The following is a 25,741-nucleotide window of genomic DNA, read 5'->3' as shown; positions in this document are numbered from 1 at the left end:
AAGGCACCTTGAACTTTTCTGACCCTTTGTGTCAAACACATCTCTCGTGTGCTTCGTACTTCGTCTCAGTTCTTTTTGACAGGCAGTTCTGAGGTTTACGAAATTCTCCACAGGAAAAACCTCAAAGCATGGACTGTACCTTCCACTCACATCTGGAGCCATATATCAAAAGCTGCCTTCACAGATTAGCTTTTTCTGACAGAAAGGAAGGGACGTCTATCTTCCGACTTAGGAGCTGGCTGAGTGCCTGAGTACCTGCCCTAACCTCCTTTTCCCTTACATGAACCCTTCTGAGTTCCCTTGGGGAACCTCTGAGCCCACTTTCTAGGGCTCAGAGTCCTTGGACTATCTGCCCGCCCCTGATATCCCAACAACCTTCAACAGGGCTCAGCCAGCTGTGATCCATCCCTTCAGGCCCCAAGTTGTGAAGTCAAATTTCTTCATGACTAAGGAATACGCATATTTTGAAATACTGAGGCCCGATTGAATCTGAACCTCTGGGGGTGAGGCCCAGACATCGATTTTTAAAACAGTCCAGGTAATTTTAATCTGCAGCCAGGGTTCAGAACCACTATGGTAGACGATCTCGAAAGTTCTCTCATTTTTAATATTCCATGAATCTGGGAGGTGCTGATGAATTATGAGGATACACCTCTCCCCTTTTCTTTTATTGATAGAAACATGATGACTAATCCTAGAATGGCAAATAGTTTCAGTTCAAAGACCTACATCCATGGCTTAGTAGTTGCTGTCCAGAGCCCTGTGGTAAGGTTTAAAGGAAAACCTTGACTGAATGGGAAAGAAAGTTGTATCAGCCAACAGTGTCTGCCATGAGCAATGGGGAGAGAGAAGCACTCGAGTTTTTTCCCAGCCTGTCCTAATCCGAAGAAGAGATCACACAGGATGTCAGACACTGATGTACACTGGTGCTATCCTTTGTTTCGGGTATACATTGCTGTGTCACAAAACCTTCCAAATAGAAGTGGCTCAAAACAACAGCTATAACATATGCTCATGATGGTGTTATTTGGACAGGGTTTTCAGAGGATGGCTTATCTCTTTTCCAAGCAGTGTGGAGGGGTGGATCTTTACTGGGACTGGAGGAACCAAGATAGCTGCTCACCTCCATGCCAGGTATCCAGGATGGAGAGGCAGAATGGTGGAGGGTTGACTACCCCCACCCTCTCCTGCTTCCACCCCCCACCCCCCACCCCCGCCGCCCCAAGAGCTTTCAGATAGTGAAAATGGAAGCTGTCAGGCCTCTTACAAGGCTCAGAACCGGCACAGCATTGTTTCTGTAGAATTCTCTTAGCCAAAGCAAATCCCAAGGCCGGCCCAGGTTCAAGGGGAGGAGAAATAGCCTCCACCTCTTGATGGGAGGCACATGTGCATCTGGGGCAGGGAGGAATTGTTGGGGTCGTCCTCCCAAACAATTTATCATATCCCTTACTTGGCTCACCCAACGGATCCTGTTGTGTGTCTACTGGCCCGAAAAATCGTATTACATAATAGGTGAAGAGAGGGTGTCAATACTCCTGATTTTTCATCCCTCATTTGAATTGTTTAACTATTAATGTAACCACTAGTACATGCATGTTATATTCAGAGACACATATTTACATTACTGCCTCAGCTACTATCTAAATATTGTCAAATACGGTCATTTATTAGATTATGGTCTTCACTATCAGAAAGAGATCATGTACTTGAACTTTAACCCTCCAATCCCTCGGAGGGACTGTTGTGTTGTATCTAAGACTACAATTGCACAGAGAAAATTAAGAACACAATAGGAAGATAGCTGTTAACCCCACAGTACTCTCTCCCTAAACCCAATTTGGCAGATAGTCTCTTGGGTATCAGTTTCAGGATATTGAGCATAGCAAAAAAATGAAGAGCAGGAATTAGAACCAGTGGCTTAAAATCCATTTCTTCGAGGAAATGACCACCCCAACCCTACTCTGACATCCCCATCGTACTGCATATCCTTAACTTGTCTGGTTCCTTCTGGAGGCTTTTCTACCCCTCACACCATCCATATGATCCCGAACACTTTGGAGGGGGATCTTCTTTTATTTTAATTGCTCTTCAAATAACCCAACCCTGGACTCTGTTCTTGAAACCATGTCAAGAATAGTGCGGCTAGGACCATAATTCTAAGTGGAAAGATTTATCACCAAATGAGTTTCACTTGATTTCACACTGTAGTTCTGCGGGTTATAATTCCAAGACAACTTTCTTTTGTTATTTAAACAAAAATGAGAATTGGGGTATTTTTAAAACCACAAGATAATTCATACGAAGGCCACAGATACATAGTTGAAAGACTGCTAGTCCTTTGAAATTTACTGGAAAAAAATATATGATGTCATAGACAGAGCCACACGGACCGTGCCCAATCATTTATCCAACAAGTGTTTATTGAGCACTTAATATGTTCTTGACGTGGTGTTATACACTGAGAAAACAGAAAAAGAGGGCACTGCTCTGGCTCTAACAGCCTAAGTAAGAGAGGCAGATACGTAATCCACTATATTACACATGATATATTAAGTACCCCAATGATATTAATAATAATAGAAAATATTTATGTCACATTTACCATGAACCTGGCATTGTTTTAAATGCTTTAACTTACATGAATTTACTTCTCAGAATAACCCTATGATCCAGATTCGTTTATTATCCCCATTTTATAAACGAGGAAGCTGTGACACGGAAAGGCTAACTTCTGTGTGCACGGCAAGCCCCTAGCAGGTGACAGAACTGGGATTTAAACACACAAGGTTTGGCTCTAGAGTTCATTCTCTTCCCTATGACGTGAGAAGATAGCAACTAATCTGCCTGGGGGACTTGGCAACGGTCCTATTGAAGTAGTGATGTATTCATTTGAAAGGATCAGACGAATTCCCCGGGTGGAGGAGAGACAACTGCAAAGCTGAGGACAAACTTAAGTACTGATGAGGCTAGTACGGCTGGGGTGTGGGAGGGAGGCGGGGATTGGAGAGTGGATACTGACGGTGAGGAGCCCTGCGTACGGTGACCATGAAGGCCAGGAGTCCATTTGGGGACATCCAGCTTCCCCTCATGCCCTGTTCAGAGACTCACCGCTAATTCAGAACCATGTCCTCCAGATGACATGTCGGAATCTGGAAAAGAGAGATGAAAATAATGGTCATAAAAATCTACATGCACAGTTTCAGTTTTCTGAGTCCTTCAACACACATTCTCCTAGCTATGCTTCATGTTCTGCATTTGAGAAAACAGAGAGGTAAATGTCACCCTGCACATAAGTCCAGAGCCAGGCCTCAGACCAGGTCATTGGAATCCTTATCCAGTGCCCTTTCCAAGGTGACCAACATAGTCCATCCCCATCACTGGGCCCCCAAATCTCCAAGTATCCACTCAGCTAGTCCTGGGTCCAGAAGGCCCCTGTCACACAAAAAGGAAAGCTAAGGACATTTAGACTGCTGAGCCTCCAGAGAAGGCAAAAGCACCCACAGTGAAAATGGCATTAGAGTCCTGTCATTATTGCAGTCAGAGTGTGACTTGCCCATCTTGGCCTCCTCACCTGCAAAATAAAGGCAGAGCGAACATGATTTCCAAAGGGCCTGTCCAGTTATATCTTTCACTGCCTCCCTCACCATCTTCGTGGAGCTTCATTCTTTTACTCAACTGCTGTTTTTGGCCATCACCAAGTGTCCAGTTCCACTCAAAACAGAGGTGAGTTGACAGACTGTGCCCTGAGAGCTGGAAGCGCAGCATCTGGGACACAGCCTCAGGCGTGTCTGTATTCCAGCTGAGTTCCTCTCTCCAGCTTAAGCTAACCTTCAAGCACCCAGCATTTCCATGTCCCACTGTGGGATCTGCTTTGTAGCCTGAAATGAGATATGTGTCTCCCTATTAATATCCTCACACTGTCTGAATGCATTTTAAAAGCTCACCGTGCTTGGCAACCTGTGGGCCTGTTTTTGTTATTGTTGGTTGGAGTAGTGCATACTTGACTTAAAAGTTAGCACCCAATGCGGCTTTATCTGATCCGGGAAGCATGAAATAGAGAAGGAATGGGTCAATTTCCTTTGCAAAGCAGACACCCTTGGATGTATTTTACATGCTGGAGGTTTGCATCAACTTGAATGAATGGCAGTGGTGGTTCTCACCAAGCGAATTGAGTGCCAATGAGGTCACGGAGAGAACAGTGGACATTGCAAATACTACGACACAGCCTGAGCGCACTGGGCCCCAGGACAAGCACATAGGGCCGTGGCCATGTTAACTGGATTCCTTAATCCTTTCCTGTTTATATAGGGCTCTTGAGGTTTCAAAGAGTCTTTATATTCCTTAATTCATTTGATCACTTTAGCACGAAGGAGGTGTCCAGGGCATAGATAATTATCTTCAGGGACAGGAAGCTGAGGTTTAGCAAAGGGTCAGATTTAAATAGAAAGGCAGAACTAGAACCCAGGTCTCCTAAGCCCTAGTCCAGGGCTCTTTCCTCCGCAACATGCGGCCACACAATCCTTGGGACTTGAACTTCTTGAAGGTAGAGACTGCCTTACTCATCAATATATGCCTCAGGATTCGGCACACAACTTCAAGAAATATTTGTGAAATTTCTTACCCTCTATCATGACTACTGAGAGAGACTGCCTTTATGAAGTTACTTGAGTAGGGACAGAAAAAAGGTTACGTCCTTACGGAGTCTGCAAGGCCCTACCTGGTCTGGTCCCTGTTATCTTTCTCATCTCACATCCTTCCCCTTCTCCCATTGCTCACGTCACTCAGGTCACGCTGGACTCCTCGCTGTTCCTTCAACATGCCAGACATAGTTGTGCCTCAGGGCCTTTGCACTAGTTGCTCCTTCTGCCTGGAACACCCTTCCCCAGACACCCTCTTGGCTAGCATCCTCGCGTCCCTCAAGTCTATGTTCAAACAGCGCTTTTTCTATCAGGTCTGCCCCTAACCCCGGATTTGAACATGTAACTCATCCTCCAGTACTTCCAGGCTCTCTTACCTTGATCTGTTTTATTCATTGACATTTTTTTTGCTTTCTATCACACTGTACACTTTTCTTATTGTTTATGACCACTATTTATCATCTGCCTATACCTAGGAGACTATAAACTCCAGGAGGGCAGGGACTGGAGTTTTAATTCATGATGCATCCCAAGGGCCTAAAACAGTGCCTGGCACACAGCACATGCTCCATAAATATTAATGAATAAATGAATGAATAGGCTTGCAAAGTCCCAAACACACGTTTATTTCATACAGAGACTTTCTTTCTGGTCTCCCCAAGTGTACATAAGCTTAACTGTGATATAATCAGCTGTTCCTGGTGCTGCAGGGTGGCTGGAGAGCAGGGACTCTGTCCTGTGACTTTTGTTGAAGGGAGGAGTAGCTGTGGCCTGAACCACAGATCTAGTATCTTCTCCCACTGAGCATGGGCCTTTTGACCCTAGACAGGGTTCTTGCAAAGAGGAATAGAGGAGCAGATGGAAAAAAAACAAAAACAGGAAAAACATCCCTCATGGTCGATTTCCAGAGGGGCTCTCAGAATCAGTACAGAACAGCTACACATGGCCATTCCAGATATTGAGGTCTAGCCCCAGGCCCAGGCAAGTGCCAAGCAGTGGGGCAGGGATCGCGGGAGGATCGCGGGAGGAAGGGGTTTCCCCAGAGTTGTGTAATCTCAGCAAGTCTGCCAAGCCCAGGTACAGGTGAACGGGAGAGATAGCTTCAAGTGCCTGGATATCTGTATGGAGTAAGCTGGAGTCTTTGCTGTTGGGGGGCTGCTGGGCTACTAGGCTGGTGAACCAGGCTGGACCCACGAGGGAAAGGAGCTGGAGCTCAGGGGGACCTCAGATGTGCAGGACAGACAGCTGCTAGTCTGGAGACCCTCAGCATCTCCTCCCTCCCTCACCCAGGCCTGGTCTGGAGAAGAAGCCCAATGGGGGCGGGGGCACAGAGTAGCCCCAGCTGGGAGAGAGGGAGGGATGCAGGCAGGGCACCTAGGTAAGGCTGAACCAGGGGCCCAAAGGCATCTGCCTAGAGACAACAGCAAAACCAGGTTCCTCTTTATTTAGCAAAGCAGAGTGAAGAGCGACTGAACAGGGATTTCAGAGTCAGGGTCAAAACCTCACAACACTGCTTTAGAGCTGGGCAAGTTATTACTACCTCCGAGCCTCAATTTCTTTACTCTCTTTCCCCAAGAGAGTGCTAAAAGACCTGAAGAAGAGAGCCCACGGAAAGCCTGCACACCTCACGCACACACGGAGGGCCTCCTAACGCAGCCCTTCTGGAAGGATCCACATTCTCTGATTTTCTACTCCCTGCCCTGACTGCAGCCTGAACCCAGGCAGGTCGGAGGAGAGGAGACCTTACAGCTGGGCTCCTCCTTCCAACCCCCATCTCCCATCCCCCACCCCACCCTGTGCCCCTCCAGAGCTGGTTTATTTGAACTAAGAATTTAAATGTAAATATGCAACATCCCTTCCCCTCTCCCTCCACTCAGCAGGAGGGAGCGTGTGTCCACCCCTGTCAGCTGCAGCAAGAGTACCCTGTGTGCAGAGATCCTATCTATACTGAGGAGAGCAGAAATATTAGACGTGGCTAAATAAGAAAACACAGATTATTGCTGGAGACCCCTAAGGCCTACTTTGTCTGTGCAATAGTTTGTTTTACTTTTCACAGAATTTATTTTGGCTGCAGCCAGATTGATGGTGATTATATCTGAAATCCCTCCCACATATCTGTCACATAAACACTTCGTTTAATTCAGGTTTGTAAAAAGCTACGGGCCAACAGGGAGCCGGTTTTCCGATTAATTAACAGACGCTAATGCTGGGCATCTTGTCACATGGGCCAACGGCTCAGAGGCTGAGGGTCCACGAGGGGATGGCAAGCGGCCCTGGCCCCTGTCTCAGGACTTTGACCCTTGGCTGGTAAAGGAAAACCAAGGAAAGGTTGGAGGAGGAGGAAGAAGGCCACTCACTGTCTAGCTGGCTGAGGAGAAGGATTCCAGGCTGTGGAATGGGCCAGAGTTGCCATCCGGGCACAGCCCGAGGAGGAGGGGGGATTCATAGGCGTTTTGAAGTCGGTACAAAATAAACGCCAGGCTTCCTCGGGGTTTCTGTCGATAGCATCGCTGGATCCGACACCTCCTGGGAAGGGGAAGGGCCTTAGGGGCCAACAGCTGTGGGGGGAGGCCCCTGCTCCGGCAGCTGTGGGGGAGACACAGGGCTTGGAGCCTTGGCAGCAACGGCTCTGATTCCCCGAGACCCCCAGACCGCCTGCTCCCCAGTGGCTGCTGCAGCCCTGCCAGCACTGGGCAGGATTTCCTTCTGTCTGATGGGAGCGTGCCCCTAACAGGCTGCATATGCCCGCCAGCTGTTGCTCTGTTCTGCCACCGCAGCCCAGACAAGAAAAGCATTATTTCCTCCTGGTCTTCTAATCTCCAGGCCTCTCTAACTTCACAGGCCTGCTTTGGGCATCGTTAACTCGGCACTTCTCGGGGGTGAGTTCCCCCTGGCTCAGCAAAGGCTCTTTTATTCTCCCCATCCCGTTTGCCTTTCCCTTTGACATAGGGTTCCTCCATTAAGGGGCTGAGAGTGCGTAGGACTTCACCGGGGAGACTTGGTTTTCAGAGGCTTTATTTACATCCTTACTGATTGGGAAGAGGCAGTTCCATTGGCTTGAACGGTCCCAAGCCTGGGAGAATTCCTGTTAGCTCAAGAACGAACATTTTTTGCGTGTGTTAGTTTCTAGTTTATATGTACCATCTCATTGAATACAAAAAGAACCCAGCCGAAGAGTTATTTTTGAACACCATTTCATAGATAAGGGATCTAGTTGGAGAGGAAAACAGATGAATAGGAGATAACCCAGCTGAGCAGAGGCTGAAGCCCTGCATCCGAATCTATCTAAAGCCACGTTCTAGAACAATCCAGTGCTTTGCAGAAGGGACACTGGGACCGGAAGCGAGACTTTCCCACTCTTTGCTATGCCACTAACTAAGATCACCAGATGCTAGTCCCCAGCCCACCCCAGGCCTTCGTTTCCTTCTGCATGAGGGAGGGGTGGGTAGCACCCCCAGGCCCTGCCTTCCAGGGCCTCCTGCCCCGATTCCACTTCCAAATAACTGCAAGAACTGGGCCATCCCCAACTCTCAACCTGCAGCGGGAAGGGAGGCCAAAACCCAGCTCTAGCCAGCCATATCCAGTTACTAACCAAACACTTGTCTTTCTTCCTGACTGAAACTGTCGCTTGAGGCTCTTGACCAAGGGAGCTGATTTTTAACCCTTACACAGCCACTGTTTGTTTCCCCCTCGGCGCATAAAACACAAGGCATGGGCGGTCAGATGTTAGTCCACTCAGACCTCGCCCGGGGATGCCCTTCAAAAGGAGAAAGACCTTCAGGAGCCCAAGCAGGACACACCACTTTGGACTTGGCCTGTCTTAGTATTTCACTCCTGTTCCTTTTTATAAATGTTACTTTGGAAGTGTGATTCCTATTTCGCCATACTTTTTAAAACAAAGGGTGCCATTGTTTGGAGGGCAGGAAAACAGAGGCTGGATTGGAGGGGAGAAAGGGAGGGAACAGGAGTCAGCAGAGTCAGGGGTCACGTCTTGGAACAGGCCTGAGTGTTCCCCAAGGTGGAGCTGGGAGGGCTGCGCTCCTGGGAAATGCCCATCCAATCTAGAGGCCCCAAGTCTGCGAGGAACCCCCCATCTAACTACGTCAGAGGGTCTTTGAACATTAACTCCTTATTCCTCACAACGCTCTTCTTGGGAAAAGACCGGAGTAAGAGCTTTGCTCTCCTGTACTGCATTTCATTGGCTTTCAAGATTTTGCAAGCTCCACCCCTAGCACTGAAACCAACCAACCAACCAAACAAACAAACAAACAAACAAACAGAACAGAACAAAGAGCAGCCTCAGGGAACAGTGCTGTGGAAACAATCAGCATCCAAATTCTAAAACTCCTGGGTTCACCCCAGCTTTAAGGAAGTGAGAGCTGCAGCCAGAAAACCTACGGGGAGCTTGCATGCTGGCCTCCAGGCTCAGAGGCCTAATTGTCAGACTGTGTTTGCAGATGCAAGGTTCCTGAGTTTGGCACGGACTTTTTCTATAACAAATCCACTTTGGGGTCATTCATCAGTGCATAAATACACACCTGGGAGGTGGGGGACAAGCCCCCATTTTTCTGGCTCTATAAATACGGAACTCACATTTCTCCATTGACATGTGCAGAGCCATGATCGATTAGAGGGCCTTGCACCATGGAGCAATTTCAAATAAACGAGAGTTGTCTGGTGCGTGCTCCAGCTTTCCACGCACGCCCTGCAGAGGAAACAAGCCCTTCCCTTCCAGCCTCTTTCTTTCTAGGTGAGCAGAAGCAAAGACCCAAGCCTGAAAGGGGTTACAACTTCAAGCTTTTGACGCTACGCGGTGTGGGGGAGGGAGGAGAAGCGGGTGTGAACTCTCAGTTCCCTGTGCTGCTCAGCAAATGGGGGAATGAGAAGTCTAAAACACAGAGTACTGAGGCCTCCGCGACTACCTGGGGACCAAAGAAGTGGGAGTGGGTGAGACCCACTGCTGGGTGACTTCCTAGGGTCACTAGCCATAGGGACCTAGGGCCACCTCTACATGTGGGCCACGTCAGTGGTTGTCCAGATGGAAAGACTCAAGAGAACCGTTAGCATTGTTGCCTGATCCAATATATTGTCTGCATCTGATGTGTGGAATGATACAGTTAGACACCCATGTCTTTGGGTTAACCCTGTTACCAGTTTGTAACAAGGTAGGGGTGTACTCGGAGGTGGTGGGGGTGAGGGTGAGGGGGTGGGGTTCACTGGGAGGAGGTAGAGGGAACTGGAAAATGGTTAACAGGGGGAAAGTGCACCAGAGCCAGTGAGGACTCAGAAAGAGCCCTAGGATTTAACCTGGACATTAGTGGTCAGACTAAAGAAGGCGGCTCCAGGTCAAGGTGGGAGGAGGATTGAAAGTCATGAAGCAGAGGCAGTGTGTATGAGGCCTTCTTTTTTCCACAAGTTTGGGATTGAGGGAAAGAGGAGCGAGCTTACACTACTGTTTGGTAAGACAACTGAAGGAAGGATTTTGGGGAGCCTTCTAGACTTTTTGGGGCCATTCACATAATACACTATATGTGAAAATACCTTTGAAAGAGTAGGGGATGCCATATGGCTGAGACTTTGGATTCTGATTATTAACGGGTAAGAGTGTCAAGTCAGCAGATAGGAGACACCTGAAGTTGCCCTGCCAGCTGTGCAGTGCCCTCCACTCCTCTGAACCTCCACAACATCTTGAGTTCTCTCCAGGACTTTGCTCACTGTGGCTCCTCCACCTCTGCCATGTGCCCACCCCAGGGGATGCAGACATGGCCCTGAAGTGCCTAAAAGAGAAAGTTGTGAGGGAGGATGACTGAGGAGCTGCCGGCCTCCTCCCGTTAGACCCTCTTTCAACACTAAGCAGGAGTCTGGCACTTACCGAACTTTCTCTTGAGCTTTCAGAGGGAAAGACCAGCGCAGTGAGGGGAGGGCTGAGTGGAGCCAGTGAATGGTTTAGGAGGAGAATTAAATTTCCCTGAAGAGGGCTCTCTTCTTAGAGTCCCTCAAAGCTTGTGTGACAATATAATTAAGTGAAAGGCCACGACAGCCTGTCAAACTGGAAGAGTGCCTGTGGCTCGCCTGAGGTGGTGGGTGGATGAGCAGGGCCGGGGGCATCAGACCTGCCATCAACACAGTAATTCTAGGTATGTACTTCTCTCTGTCAGTTCTTGAGAATCACAAAAGAAGTAAACAGGAGCCTTCAACAGGTGGGGATGCCGGTCCTGGCAGCTGCAGCAGGACAGAGCCACCCACTGGAACTTCTGACACCCCAACCCCACTCGACTGCTTCTCTCTCCAACCTCAGCCTCATAGTCACCAACACTGGTCATACATTGTTTTGTTTTGGTCCCGTTGGAGGAGCATTTCCAACATGTCACTCCTTAGATTTGCTCCTTGGATATGGAGACTGGCACAGCCAGGAGGGGTTTTGCATCCAGGGATGAGATGGAGAGGGGGGAGGGGAGAAACCTAGCTCAGCTGAATAAGATGAGACCTTCCTGCTAACTCAATGGCTCAGTTTCCCTGCCCGTAACCCCTCCCAGTGCCCTCTGCCTCACCTTCCTGTCCGCACCACACAGCTGTTTCAAGGGCCTCAATCTGAACCAAACTTTGATTTGGAAAAACATGCTGAATAAACGTGGTGGCTCCTTAAACAAATGTCATCATCCACAGACAACAGATACTAACACACGTATGTCGAGATAAACATATGTGTGCTCTGTCTCCCAATCATTTTAAATAAATGTTACCACAACACAGCTCAGCTATCTAGACTTTTTTAAAAATCAATATTGCCTGGAGCTAGCAAATAAGGAAGGAAATCACTGGGAAATGCATTATTCATGAGCTCGCCAGAGTGCTGATGACTGGCGGTGATAAAAGTCCCAGTGTGAGGCGAGCGGCAGTCTGATAGCTCCCTATCAGGTCAATCTATCCAGGCTGCTTCCTGTTTTCGGGAGCAGGGATATCAGCTCTCATCACTTTTCTCTTCTCCCTCATTTAGGAGAGAGGGTTCTCTGCACCTGTGGGAACTGAACTTGCCTTTTGCGCAGGTCATGACACTTGAGCGGGGATGGAGTGTGTGAGTGTGTGTGTGTGTGTGTGTGTGTGTGTGTGTGTGTAGAACCAAATTCCCACAGGGGGAACCCCTGATGAGAACTAATTAGAGTTCTGCCTTCTGTAGTTCTTCAACTCACACCTTCTTGTTAGCAAGAAAAAATCCTTCTCACTTTTGAGAATTCTAATTGACAAAGGGAAATAATCACTGGACATTAATCAATATTGTGCCCTTGCCTAATGGAATTCTGGGAAAGTCCCTCAGAAGCCTGAGCGCAGAGCTGGGGAGGGTTGACAACCTGGCCGCCTTATCAATTAGCTTTTCCTTAGCAGACAGGCCGCCAAGCCTGGGGAAAGGATGGGGAGAGAGGAAGAGCCTGTGGGGTAGGGAATCCTGGGGCTTGATCACAGATGCTCTACTCATTAAGTTACCTCGGCCAAGATACCCCACCCCAACCTAGGCTCCTAAGCACCCCACCAATTAAACTAAAAGTCAGGAACGCCACACTGATAGGAAAGGAGACCCAGATTGCTTCTGAAGTGTTTCATAAGCTCGAGTGGGAGAGACAGGGAATATCGAAGAGTAAGAAAAAACACCGTCATGTTCAAATTAAATTTCAAATGATTAACAACACAGACTCATGCATAACTTATATACACCTGAGAAATGTGTTCTGTAAATGAACACAAGTTCCAAAGAGCATTAGTTCACACACTATCACACACGTAGTGGGTGTGACTCCTAGAACAGTAAACGCGGTGCCATCTAAGACATGGGATCACTGGAAGAGCAGACGAGAGGTCACATCGAGCCCTGCCAAGTCAGCTACAATCATTTTTGTTAATAAGCCTCTGCAAGGAAGTAAGAGGTGGTTGCCTCGTGCAGAGTTTGTTACAGGCTCCCATCCCACTCCTCGCTGAAACTTCTAGCAGACTGGTACTCACTCCCAGGTAGCTGGGTCCAAGTCAGATTAATGGATGTAGTCCCAAAGGGGGGAGGGCAGGAACGAGGTGCAAGGGTCCATTCCTCCAGCTGCTCGGATGGCAAGCAGAGGAGAAACAAAATGGTGTCATGGCCTTTTAGTCCTGGCGGAACAGGGCTTCCTGGGGAGCCGGAACTAGCAAGAAGCAGAGCCCAGGACAGCAATGCTTGGTCGTGAGCTGAGGGTGAGACAGGACAGTGATGAAACAAACCCGTTAGAAAAATTAAACCACTTTTCACTGAGTTACAGATTTCTTTCTTTTTAATGTCATTTTGATATTTTCAGGTACATATGGGGCCTTCAAGAGTAACAAGCAGAAATCTTGTGGCCCCACTTACCAAATGAAGAACCATTACTTAGAATCTACATGGTTGATTGTATTCAAACACGCATTCCCTGTGTGTGATAACTGCTCTTTAAATTGTGTTCCCTTTCCGCTTGCAATTTTATTTATGCGATAGCAGTTACCTGAAGGAAAGACTTGCAGGGCTCTCGAGCACCCAGAACTATTGTGATACCCATTGGGAAAAGGAAAGAATATCTGAGGAGCAGAGAAGTTTCACAAAGCTCATGCACTGCACACCCCAAGATGCGTGTCCCTCAGCCCCTTGCCCAGACGTGGCATCTGAGAGGCAGAGCCTGGCAGCAAAGAAACAGTAACAGCAGTAACATATTACCTGCTGACAGCCAAGGAAGTGTTGTGGAAAGTTATTCTGTCTTTCTTTCTGAGTCATGAGTCTGGGTCCATTTAGTGTAGGGATGGAAAAAAACAAAACAAAACAGGACAACAAAAAAAAACTCTCTCCTTCCCTTCATAGTCCCAGAGTGGATCCCCATGTTACAAAATAGTGTAGAATAACAGAACGTGGTATGAAATGTCATCCGCTAAAAATCATCTAGTCCAGTGTTTCCAAAACAGGTTCCCCAGAACATGTTTTTCTAAGAGAACGTTAATGGGAAGGCTGTATAAAAAGTATCCCATGATCAAATTAGTTTGGGAACTATTTAATATTCTACCCATATCTTCACAATGTACACTGAAATATTAAAGGCAGTGAGAAGTACCGCAGTAGATAAAATTTAAGTCTGATTTATTCTGCATCTCCCCAATTTATTTAAGGATAGGATAATTTTCCCCTCCATATAGCCAATAACATACTATGGAATGTTGTTATTTTGGTTAAACATATATCTATCTGTCTCCTTCCTCTCCTTAGCTCCCCTCACAACTTTCCTGTCCCCACCCCACCGCACACATACTTTACCAAAACCTCAAAAAGATGAGATGAATGCCTAAATGAAGATCTCAGAGCACCTGTTTGAAAAGGGCAACTTGTATGTGGCTGAGAGCTTTTCCACCTGTCTTGTATCTACCCTTTGCGACATAACTTTGCAGTTCCTTCCATAAAAGAGCCTCTTGACTCTGAGTTTGATCATGTGACTTGGTTTGACCAATAGAAATGACCATGTGCCAGTTCCCTGCCTGGCCTCAAGGGTCCTGTGTGATTCCTCTTGTTCTCTTCCACCTTGTCATTTACCACGAGAACATGCCCAGCGTAGCCTGCTGAGGGGTGAAAGACCTGTGGAGCAGAACTGAGTCACCTCAGTTGCCCCAGAGAAGACCAGCCTAGATCAGCCGATGGCCAGTCAAGCACCAGACGTGTGAGTGAGACCAGCCCAGAACAGAAGTGCCTGGCTAACTCCCCGCAGGCCCCAGAAGGGTAAGCAATGTGCACTTACTGTTGCCCACCACTGAGGTTTTGCGGTTGTTTGCTATGCATCATGCAGCGCTACTGAGGCAACAGCTAATTGGTTACATCTATATTCAAATCCTAGCTCCACTGTCTTTCCCCTGTGTGAAAACTGGAGTAAGCTATACGACTTCTCTTAGCTTTAGCATCTTCCTCCATTGAACAAGGATAACCTCAGTGTCATCATCAGGATGATAACAGAGATCACGGTGAAAGTTCCTAAAACAGCATCTGGCACGTGGTAGGTTCGGTGCATTAATTGAATGCACCGAACTTTCATCTAAGGGTAAGTATTCTGGCATCTTTATTTGCAGATCTGAACAGTCTGGAATCAGAGCTCACCAGGATCCCCAGGCATAGGGACCATTCTAGTGTACAGACTATTTAGCAGCCTTCTTCATCACGTAGCGATATAGCATAAACTTCTTTGCGCTACTCTCATTTCTATATCAATAGCCTTCTACATCCTTTTCAAAGGTCACAGAGGAAGCCACTGAGTGAACACATCATCATTTATTTTACCATTTGGGATGTTCTCATCGTTTTTTCCCACTAAATAAGGAGAAGATGTATATTAAATACCACGATAGATGGGGTGATGTAATTGCAAAATAGCATATAATGAACAAAAGAATAGCAAAGAGAAGACAAAGCCTTTAAAAGTGACATTCAAAATAATGGCCCTGTTTCATCAATGAACACTTAATGTCTCTGCAAGAATCCTGCTGGAGAAGAGGTGCAGCTAATATATTCCTGAAAACTGTCTATCTTGAATGGTTAAAATAAAAGCTTTGCTGTCGACAGAAAAAAGCCTCAGTTGTCTGAGAAATGTCACTTCTGAGGTGCACAAAAGCCAGATAACTCAAATTTGCCTGCAGATTCTTAAAGAGAGGACAAAGATGACGCCCAGCCTTTTCAGATTTCAAGGGTTCTGATTGGTGAGGTTTGGCTGTTTAAGACAAACAAGAGTAACTGTGTGGTTCCAGAGAAAGGTATCTGCCTTTCTCTAAAGCGCTCTGTGAGCTCACAGTTTCCTCAAACTGCCATTCACCCCCTCTCTGGGCTTTCCAGTGGAAACAGTGGGTAAGTCTGAAAACAGCCACAGCCAACTGGTCAGGTCCCCATGAGCTGATCTCTCGCTCCTGGAGGAAGTCTTACTGGCCTACAGTGGAAGTCCATTTCCAGTTATTACCACCAGACAAATGGCTTTTAAATTACATCCTAAAAAACTAACAGGCCATTTGTCTTTTTAAGTAATGGCACAGAAATACTGTATTGCTGCCATCCTAGCCCTGCTGAGGGGTTCTGCCTTGCAAGGGGGAGTGTGGGAGGGAGCATAGGAAAGAGGTCCAGGAGGCAGAAACACTCAAGGTAGGAAGGGATTTGATCCAGAAAAGCTGTGGCTTTTCTAGATCCAAAGCCAAATGGGAGCGTGCACACTGGCTAGTCTTCAGAGAAGGTAAAGCTGAGGCAGCTTTTCCTGGAACCTGTCTAGGTTCCCCAGGAGAATTAGAACTGAACTTCTGGGATATGAAAGGTGAGCGAGTGTAAAGAGCACTGGAGTAGAGAGAAGCAAAGCTGGACGATGGCCATGACCAGGCCTCGACCACCAGGCTAGAGTCTGGACTCTATCCTCAAACATGTAACCTCAGGAGCCATGGACTTCCCAGGGAAGTGGCCAGATGCCTTGCCCAACGATGAGAGAGCTGCTCTGACTCTGAGCTCAGTCTCTGGACTTCCAATCTCTCTACTCACCACCCTTGGGAGATCTTAAAAGCCAGGAACTGCTACCTCCACTGGGCCAGGCATTAACTCTGTGACATGTTATGAATAGGGAAACATTAAAGAAAGAATTCCGGCATTCCTCCTCCATGCTCTAAAGCCTTTGTTTACCTTATTAGTCGAGGCCTGTCAGTTCCCCCATGAGCTGACAGGTCTGGAGGGTGAAGGAAGCTGTCACCGCATGGTTTCCACGCTGACAGTCTGTCTCGCCTCCGTTTCAGCACACAGCCTGCCTCGAGGCACCAAGTCACGCTACATCTTTCATATTGTGGCCCCCCTGGGGCTTGGCGGGAACAGAGCCCCCAGTCTGGAGCCCAGAGAGTCACATAGAGGGGCCTCTGGGTCTGCCAAGAACAAAAAGCTGCCAGCTTTCAGGGATGAAGTTATCATCATCTCACATAGCTGGCCTCGCCTCCTTCCCAGGGAGGGGGTGCTGCTTATGTGTAACTTTCTCCCTCCTGCTTTCTGTAGGAGAGCCAAAGTCCCATCCGACATGGAAACAGTCCCTGGCTGTTTAAGATGTGCCGTGTACTAACTTCATGTCCCTCAAACGGGAGTTACACTCCCTTAGATGTGCTCACTATATAATGAATAAGCATCACTTAGCTTTAGGAAAGCTGATTTTATAAATACTTTGAGAGGGAAACCACTATTTCTACACTGGAACAAACATGGGTCCATCAAGAAATAAAACGAAAAATCCGCATGCATTTTTTAAAAGATAACACGAAAGTCCAAGACATTTAACTCTTGTGGAATCGATCTAAGCCCCTAGATTCCTTAGGTTTGTGTTTCTAGTCTTCTTTGATATGTAGGATGCTTTGGTGAAAAGTTTAAGAACCACTTAAGTAACATGACAAGTTACAAAATAGTTCCCAGTATCCAGTTTCCAGAAAGTCTACAGAACATGTCTGTCTCAAGTTCTTCATTTAGAGCAATGATAATACAATAATATTTATATGCCAGCCTCTATTTTAAGCATGTTATATGGATTATCTTCTTTACATATGGTCGCCACCCAATGAAACGAGAACTATTATCCTCAGGGGCGTTCCAAAGCACACATAGTGTAGCACAATTGACTTCTGCAGAATGGGAGTGGCTTTTTAGTAGCTGCACCCACCTAGAAAGCAAATGGAGGTGATAAGGATCAAGTGACAAATGTGTGATGGGAAAGGAGGCAGCATAGCTGAAGAGTGGACCCAAGAAGAATGCCTGTCTTCCTGTGGGCTCCTAAGGGGCTCTGAGCAAAATGTCTCTGAAGGAAGGGACATCTGATACTGAAACCCCACCTCTCTTCTGCTTCCCAAAGCTACTACTTGGCCCAGGATGCTGGCCCCTGCCCTCTGGGCCTGTTCTTATACAAAACACAGTAAAGGCAGGATTGAACCACTGATTCAAGAGAGGAAACAGACAACCACACAAGAAGTGAAGGAGAAGAGAAGACAGGGGTAAGGGAGCCTCCGCGAGACGATGCACATGTGTGCAAGGAAAGAGAGGCCCCACCAATCTCATGGCCCTGACAATGGGACAATGGGCTGAGGACTTGAGAACACGGTGCTTTTAGTAGCATTGACTGGAAGCCTCTCTTCTCTCACTTATCTCTGCATGCCCATGAAGAGGGACTGAGCTCTAGCTGCCTCCTCCGTGTAACAGCACAACTCCCTCAAGTTCACGGCTCAAGATAATGTTCCCAAAGGACCTGGCCCCACGTGGCCAAGGATGAGATACAGGGAAGGTCTTCAAACTATTTAACTATTGGTCTGACTTGGGCACCAACCAATCAGAACGGGATTCTTACCAGACCCCTTCATGTTGAATGCCATTTGTCTTGTAGTTTCAACCTTCAATGATGTCCCCCCAGTGTGGGCAGTCACCCTTTAACTTATCCGCTGTGGCCCAGCCTCTCTGCCCTGACTCGTCATACCCCACATGCTCCCTCAGGTCCTAGGCTCTCTCCAGCAAAGGCCGGCAAAGCACATGACACACACACCACTCATTCCAACCTCCAGGTTGTCACCTAAGCTCTCCCCCCTGGAGAGTGCCCTCTTCTCCCTTCACTAGCGACATCTCCCTGCCCTGAGCTCTGCCTGGGGCTTCCTGACCCCACGAAGGCTTACTTACTACTCTAACCAATGTTGTTGGCATCTCTTCCAGGACACGTTAGTCTGGACTTGGCCTTGGATGTTATGAAGCTCTGCTCTTAACTGAACATTGCCCTACCATGTTCATTTGACGGCTTCCCCCATTAGTTCTGCCGCCCCACCGAGGCCGTACACTCCTTGAGGGCCGGGAGCGGGCTTCACGTTCCTCTTGTAACCCCTCTGCGCCCAGGGCAGGCCTAAGCATTCTATAGGTGCTCATCAACCACCTAGCAAACCAAGCTGACATTTGCCTAGACACGAGTCCTGGCCCTTACACGGGCAGTCGCCTCCATCTTGAGCCCTCAGTTTCCTTCTCTGTAAAATGAGAGGTGGACTATGGTTCCCAACCATGGCGTCACATTAGAGTCACATGGAGGCTTAGAAAAGCTCTCAGTAGCCACCTACTCCAGGGCTTCTGAATAGTGGTGGGTGAGACCAAGCATCAGTCTTTGTCCTTTTGGAAGCGTTCCAGGTGATTCCAGTGTGTAGCCAAGACTGAGGACCACTGGATTAGATCATCAAAACAGTCCCGTGCAACTCTGTGGTTCGGTGAATTGAACTGACTTGGATGGTATTCCATGTGAGATCATCCTTGAGAGAGGGTTGGGTTTAAAGCTTTCCTGACTCACATGCTCGGGAGTGGCCACAGGTGGGGGCTGTAGCCACAGCCACCGGTGGAGCTCAAGGCTGGTCAACACCGAGCTGCTCTTAGGTGACGCTTACCCCAAAGGACTCTTAGATGACGAATGAAAGAGTTAAGGCCTCCCCCAAATCTGAAGCCTCCCCCCCCAAACATATTACGTGCTCTTTAAAGTGTCAAGAAAAGTTCAGGTTTTGTTGGCAGGTCGTGCCAAAATTCTTGCCTGAACATATTGGATTATAAAATATGTGGATATGACAAGCATATCTGACAGATCAGTTTGCCTCATACTAAGATGATGTTTAAAAGAAAGACATGTTTTTTCACTGTTGTGGTTTAGTTTTTTGGTTGTTTTGTGTGTTTCCTGAGTGTTTTCATTCTTTCCTCCTTCTTGAAATATGGCCCTGACTTTGAGTTGTGACATCAATTAAAAACCAAGCTAATGAAAAAGCTAAACCCATGGGGAGTACATTAAATGCCACTTAGGAAAGTTGGTTCCGGCTCCTTTTCAAAGCCAACTCTTGGACACCAAATCATGCTCAATTACAGACCTTCGTTTTTCTTGGGATATAAAAGTCTTTTTGTAACTCGCCCTCATGTGGGGCTGCATAAATGGGGCATATTCATATTCTCTCTCTCTCCCTCCCGCCTCCCTCTTCTCTCACTTGTTGAAACAAGCATAGTAATTGCATTACCAGATTTCCAGGATTAACTTTAGGTTCAAGGAAAAGAGCTCGGTTTGAGCGTGTATCTGTAATTAGAGGTGGTAAAGTAATTAGCTGCACACAGCTAGATTGTGTCTACAAGGGGCCTAGAAGACAGGTCTATGTGTTCTGTTTCATCAAACAACTTAATCAAACAGTGAGTGCCTCGCTCACAGGCCTCACAGAACAAATATTTGCTGATTGATTGATTCATCAAACAACTGGTCAATTCAGTTAAACCAGCTTCGTGCTGTCCAGTAAGCCAAGGAAAGAAAAATAACTGACCTAAGTCTTTCACTTTTCAAATGGCTGCTTTGCTGCCTGCCTTTCAGAAATCACTGCAGAACAACACATGGCGAAGGTGCTGAAATCCACTTCTTTCTTTCCTTTTAACGTCTTTCCAAAATAAATAGCATTTAAAAATTAACGGGCTCCAGAATGAAGCTCAGCATGCAAACCTGCTACAGACATGCATCGCTTTGTCTCCCGAAGGCATGCTTGCCTGAGTGCCCATCTCCGCGGGGTCTGTCAAGGCGGCTCCCATCGCTGAGAAGCAGTGGACTCAGCGCATCCTCCAAGCAGAGCAGGCTTAACCCATGGAGGCGGCCTCCCAACTGCCAGGAGAAGATGCAGTCGCATCCCTGGGTGTTTGGCTGTGGACACGATGCCAAGTCTAGACGCAAAAGGGAATGCCCAGATCAGATGCTGATGTCATGCCCACCTTACGGAGAAACCTCTGCTTTCTTTGTTGCTCATTAGCAGACCGTAAATGACTGGCTAGAAGCTCTGCTCCACTCAGCTTGGCCCTGCTCGGCTCAGCTAGATTGGTAGAAATTCCTGGTGGGGAGTGAAGTGTTTCAACACACTTTATTTTCCATTCTGGAGCCACTGAGCACAGGAGATTTGTCTCTGTTGGGCCCAGAAGAAAGAAGTTTCCCCCACAGCAAGGCAAGACTCCAGCTGTGCACAGAAATGCCTGCCCGGAGGCTCTCAGTGGAGGCAAAGGAATGGCAGGGAGGTGGTTTTCCATGAAAAGCAATTTAAAGTGACATGAAGTTAAAGGCCAGGAGTCCCAAAACGGCAAAGAGCCCATCACCTGTGAGTAATCCCCTGAGCCTGGTCACATTTGAAAAAAAAACCAAAAAAAAAACCCATCTCACAAATCGCCGGGTGTTTAACTTGAAGTCCATTTGTTAATTTGGTAAACACTGACATGATATTGACAATATGACTTTAATCCAGGCAGGAAGGAAGTATCAGGTGTCGGGCAACTTCAGGCCCCTCTGCAGCCCCTCCTCACCTGAAGGTCAGGGTGGGGGGAGATGGGGTAGTGACAGTTCTGACAACAGGTGGAAGAGCAGTGGAGACAGTTAACCCTCCATGTGCCAGGACCCTTTGGCTTGGGGGTCGGGGGAGGGATCTTCAGAGCTCCCCCTTCTCATAGCGGTACAGAGTAGTTTGCCATCTACAAAACACTTCTCACGTTTCCTGACTAATTAACTCTTCAGGCCTGTCCTAGGAGACACACTGTGATAGTTAATTTTGTGTGTGTTAACTTGGCTAGGCCATGCATGGTGCCTAGACATTTGGTCCAACATTATTCTGGATATTTCTGTGAAGGGTTTTTTGTTTGTTTGTTTGATGAGATTAATATTTAAGTCAGCGGACTTCGAGTAAAGCAGATTACCCTCCATAATGTGGGTGGGCCTCGTTCAACCAGTTGAAGGCCTGAATAGACCAAAGACTGACCCCCGCTGAGCAAGAAGGAATTCTGCCAGCAGACTGCCTTTGGGCTCAGACTGCAACTCTTCCCTGAGTCTCCAGCCTGCAGGCCTATCCTTCAGATTTTAGACTTGGGCCTCCATAGTCATGTGAGCCAATTCCTAAAAAACAAATCAACCTCTCTAGATATAGTTAGATAGATAGATAGATAGATAGATAGATAGATAGATAGATAGATAGATAGACAGATCCTGTTGGTTCTGTTTCTCTGGAGAACCTGACTAATACATCAGTAGTGTTATCAACCTCATTTTGTGAGTGAGGAAACAGCTTCCGTGATTACAGGAACCAAAACTAGGCCACTGCAGTGTAAACTGATCATTTAAAGAGGGTGCACTGGGGTCACGGTCTCACATGACAACTTCATCATTTAGAAACATAAAAGCCCAGGGCTGAGGAAAACATAATGAAGAGTCAAGGCTTTAGCCACTGCCATCGGACAAGCATATGTCTTGATCATATCACCTCTGTTCTTGAAGATTTCTGGGCACGTAATCCCACCCCCCACCCCATCACCCATTGCTTCTCCCTCCATTGCCAATTGGAGCTACATTCTCTTTTAATTTAAACCCATTTTCTTTGGTGCTGTTATCCACACAGTGAACAAGTGCTGGTTGTAAAGTTTCTAGTGGGAGCCCTCTGTGAACTAAAAGACAATTTTAAATAGCATATATCATGATGCTCAGAATACAGCAGATGCAGAGAATAAACAAATTAAATGATTGTATTTCTGGTCTCCTACAAATGCGAGCTGAACTATAAGGCATATACGAGGTGTGATCAAAAAATACAGCTACATTTTTAAAAAAATACAATTTTAATTTTAATTTTAAAATTAACAGTTAAATTTTTAAAAATTATTACAGTAAAAGATACATTGCCATTAATCCCCCTCAAAATACTCCTCCTCACCACTCATATGTGGGATATAAAGCTGAAAGCAACAAAGGAACAAAACAAACAAATAAAGAAACAAAAACTCATAGACACAGATGTAAGAGGGTAAGGGGGTTGGGGGGTGGTAGATACGGGTAAAGGGGGTCAAATATATGGTGATGGAAGAAGAACTGACTCCGGGTGGTGAGCACACAATGGGATAATATAGATGATGTATTACAGAGTTGCACACTTGAAACCTATGTAATTTTACTAACCATTGTCACCCCAACAAATTTAATAAAAAAAAAAAAATACTCCCTCTTGCTTCGAACACACTTATCCCATCGTTCTTGCCATTTTCCAAAGCAGTTCTGAAAGTCCTCTTTCATAAGTGTCTTTAGTTGTGCTGTCATGGCTGCCTCAATGTCTTGAATCAATTCAAAACGTTTACCTTTCATGGTCATTTTGACTTTGGGGAAGAGCCAGAAGTCACATGAATAAGGTGGATGAGGACACACTGCAATGTTTTTATTTGACAGAAATTGCTGTTACAGAAGCAGTGTGTGACACAGAGCCCTGTCATGATGGAGGATAAAACAAAGACACTCACGAAAGAGGACTTCCAGAACTGTTCAGAAAGTGTCAGGAACAATGGGATAAATGTGTTTGAAGTGAGGGGGTGTATTTTGAGGGGGCTTAGTGGCAATGTGTCTTTTACTGTAATAAATTTTTCTTAATTTAAACATTCACCATATTTTTTTGACCACACCTCATATTATCATCATTATTGTTCCAAGTTGCCATCTGGGTAAAGTTGAGTGAACACTCGGTTTCTCAGGTATAAGAAGCAGATTGTAAAAGCTTCAGGTTCAATGCTGAGACTACTCTGGGCTAAAAATTAGTTTAAGTGAGATGATAAGAGATTTAACACTTTTAACTAAATACATTCCAGACTCCTGGTTTAATCCCCTAATCCTCCAAACCCTTGTAGTAAAATAAATAGGTTCCCCTTCTTTTAGTAAGGAGAACTGTTTTGGTTGCAAGAAACAGAAACCACCTCATGCTAGCTTAAATACGCAACGGCAGGTCTCACAGAACCTGAGGGCAAGAGCAGTTGGGCCTAAGGAAGGGCCTGAAATCAGAAAATGGAAGGCCACTGGGAAACCAGGGGACACTGTTTCTTCCTCTCCTACTGACTTCATCCTTGTTTCTCTGCCAACTCAGTCAACAGAGTGGGTAAAAGCCTCCTTGCTGGTGCTGAATTTGTATTTCTCCTTTTGGGGAAAACACTGTAAAATACCATCAGGTGATGCAGAGTAAGAGATGGGGCATAATAATCTAATAATAATTTCTTTTGTTCAAAGGAGAAATACAAATTCTATTCTTGGTTAGCAGAGAATTCCAGATTTTCGGGTAAGAAATTCTGATAGCCCAGGTTTCAGTCAGGTACCCATCCCTTATCCAATCAGCTGTGGCACAGGGCTAGGGTCACTTAGTAGCTCCCACATGGCCTGCAGAGGATCTATGGTTATAGACTCTTGTGACCTGTGGCTGTAGGATGGAGACAGGAAGTCACCCCCAAAATTGTCACCCACACCAGTGTTTCTCAAACCTGCTCTGCCTCCAAATCACCTGGAAAACTTGGCAAAAAACACAGACTCCCCAAGCCTACACTAGCTCAGAGGCTTTGGACCAGTAGCCTCCGGCTGCCGGCAGCCTTGTCTACTTTCCCTAGAAAGTTTTAGGACTAGGAAAGGACAATCAGTACATGTAGCAATCGCCTCCTCCTCTCCCATCCCTACTTCCTCCCAGATAATTCTATGTAACCCTTTTAAAAGACCTCTTTCAGGGAAACCACTGTAAAATATCATCAGATGATACAGAGTAGAGATGGGGAATAATAACCTAATAGCCCTGCACCAGCCTTTTACCACATATCAAATGCTTCCCCACTCACTAAGTGCTGCCTACCAGCTGGTCATTGAGCAAAGCTGTTTAATAAATATTCTCTTTAATAAACCTCCTTCCAACCACACAACAGTCCCATAAGGTACATGCTTTTGATTCTCATTTGACCGACAAAGTGTTCACTCAGAGAGGTTAAGTGACTTGCCCAAGGTCACTCAGCTAGTCAGTGACAGAACCACTTAGTTATACGTCTCTCTTTCTCAGTTCCATGAGGCAGGGACCATATGTCCCAGCTTTTGCCCCTCCGGCCTCCATCCCAGCACTGAGCATGGTGCTTGGCACAGGACAGTTGCTCAATAATGTTTGTGAGGCGAATATAATATAAATGAATGGCAGCCTGACAGTGTAGGCCAGTCCACATATTCCTACCAGAGCTTCCCACCCAGCCAGTTGTTGCACCTCGGCAGGCCCTGACGGGTTACAGGTGGGCTGAGATACGTATCCTCTCAGCCACTGGGGCAGCCAGAGCCCTTAGACCAGCAGCTCCCTCCGGCCATAAGTAGCAGTGCTAACTTCCCTTGTGATGTCCAACAATGATGCTGTTCGACATGTGGTGTGATTTGGGAAAGTGTGGGAAGTACAGCAGTCTCATTTAAAGAGTCAAGATTTGTCGTCATCAAAAGCTTGGGAGGTGAGCTGTGACCCCACCCCAACCCCTTCTAGTTAGCCTGAGATATTCAGAAAAATTGCTCTTCAGCCTCTGTCTTGGGAGAGTCACTGAATGACAGTCCTCATGAGCCAGTAGCCTCCTCCCTTCCAGCGAGAGCACCCCAAGGCTTTCAAATTTAAACACAGACCCTAATAGTGGGGGGATGGGTGGAGGGTGATTCTTCCAGTGATGAGATGCTGACCCAGGACAGGGCCAAGGCTGACAGGATCTGGCAATATTTGCATGAAACCCCCAGGCCCCAAGCCTGATGCCAGGACTCCAAAACGTCATTCCTGCCAGGGGATAATGTTCATTTGTACAGGATCTGAGACAGAAATTCCAAAGAGATGATACTGGAAACCAAAGGCCTATATCATATTAATAATAGAGACAGGAAGACTCCCTCAGCAGCGGGAAGCAAACATATATTAAAGAAAGAAGGGGTCCTGGCCCAGGCCCCACAATCCAGCCAGGTCATTTCACATTACAAATAGAAACAATTAAACCTTATTAGGTTTAGTAGAACCCTTGTCTCTGGTTAGCTATTAGGTTTCTGCACTTACATGCGAATTTCTGAGTCAAGGAATCAGGGATCTCCCCAGATTAGGTATCCACCACAGCTCGGCAGGCTGCAAAAATCCAGCTGGACTTACTCTTCACTGTATCCTCCGTGCCCATCCCAGGGTGCAGGGGCGAATGGAGGGCTGGGTCACAAGGCACAGCACCAAGAGCATCAGCTCTGCGTTCAGAGGCTCCGGTTGGAAGCCTGACT

The 25,741-nt window shown here is 46.9% G+C and overlaps 1 long non-coding RNA gene across 2 annotated transcripts in view; it reads right to left on the bottom strand.

The window, feature by feature from the left end:
* LOC141571824 (uncharacterized) overlaps positions 1–25,741 on the bottom strand; it is a 95,808-nt gene that overhangs the window by 24,154 nt on the left and 45,913 nt on the right. For both annotated transcript variants that reach the window (XR_012496881.2, XR_012496880.2), the window contains exon 3: positions 3,109–3,149. This is a non-coding gene — a long non-coding RNA (uncharacterized LOC141571824). The remainder of the gene's footprint in view (positions 1–3,108; positions 3,150–25,741) is intronic.

Source organism: Rhinolophus sinicus, chromosome 2 (genome assembly GCF_057876585.1).
Source record: "Rhinolophus sinicus isolate RSI-liver-muscle chromosome 2, RSI-T2T, whole genome shotgun sequence".
NCBI lineage: Eukaryota > Metazoa > Chordata > Mammalia > Chiroptera > Rhinolophidae > Rhinolophus > Rhinolophus sinicus.
The sequence above is the reverse complement of the archived record's forward strand: the minus strand, read 5'-3'. Positions and strand labels throughout refer to the sequence as shown.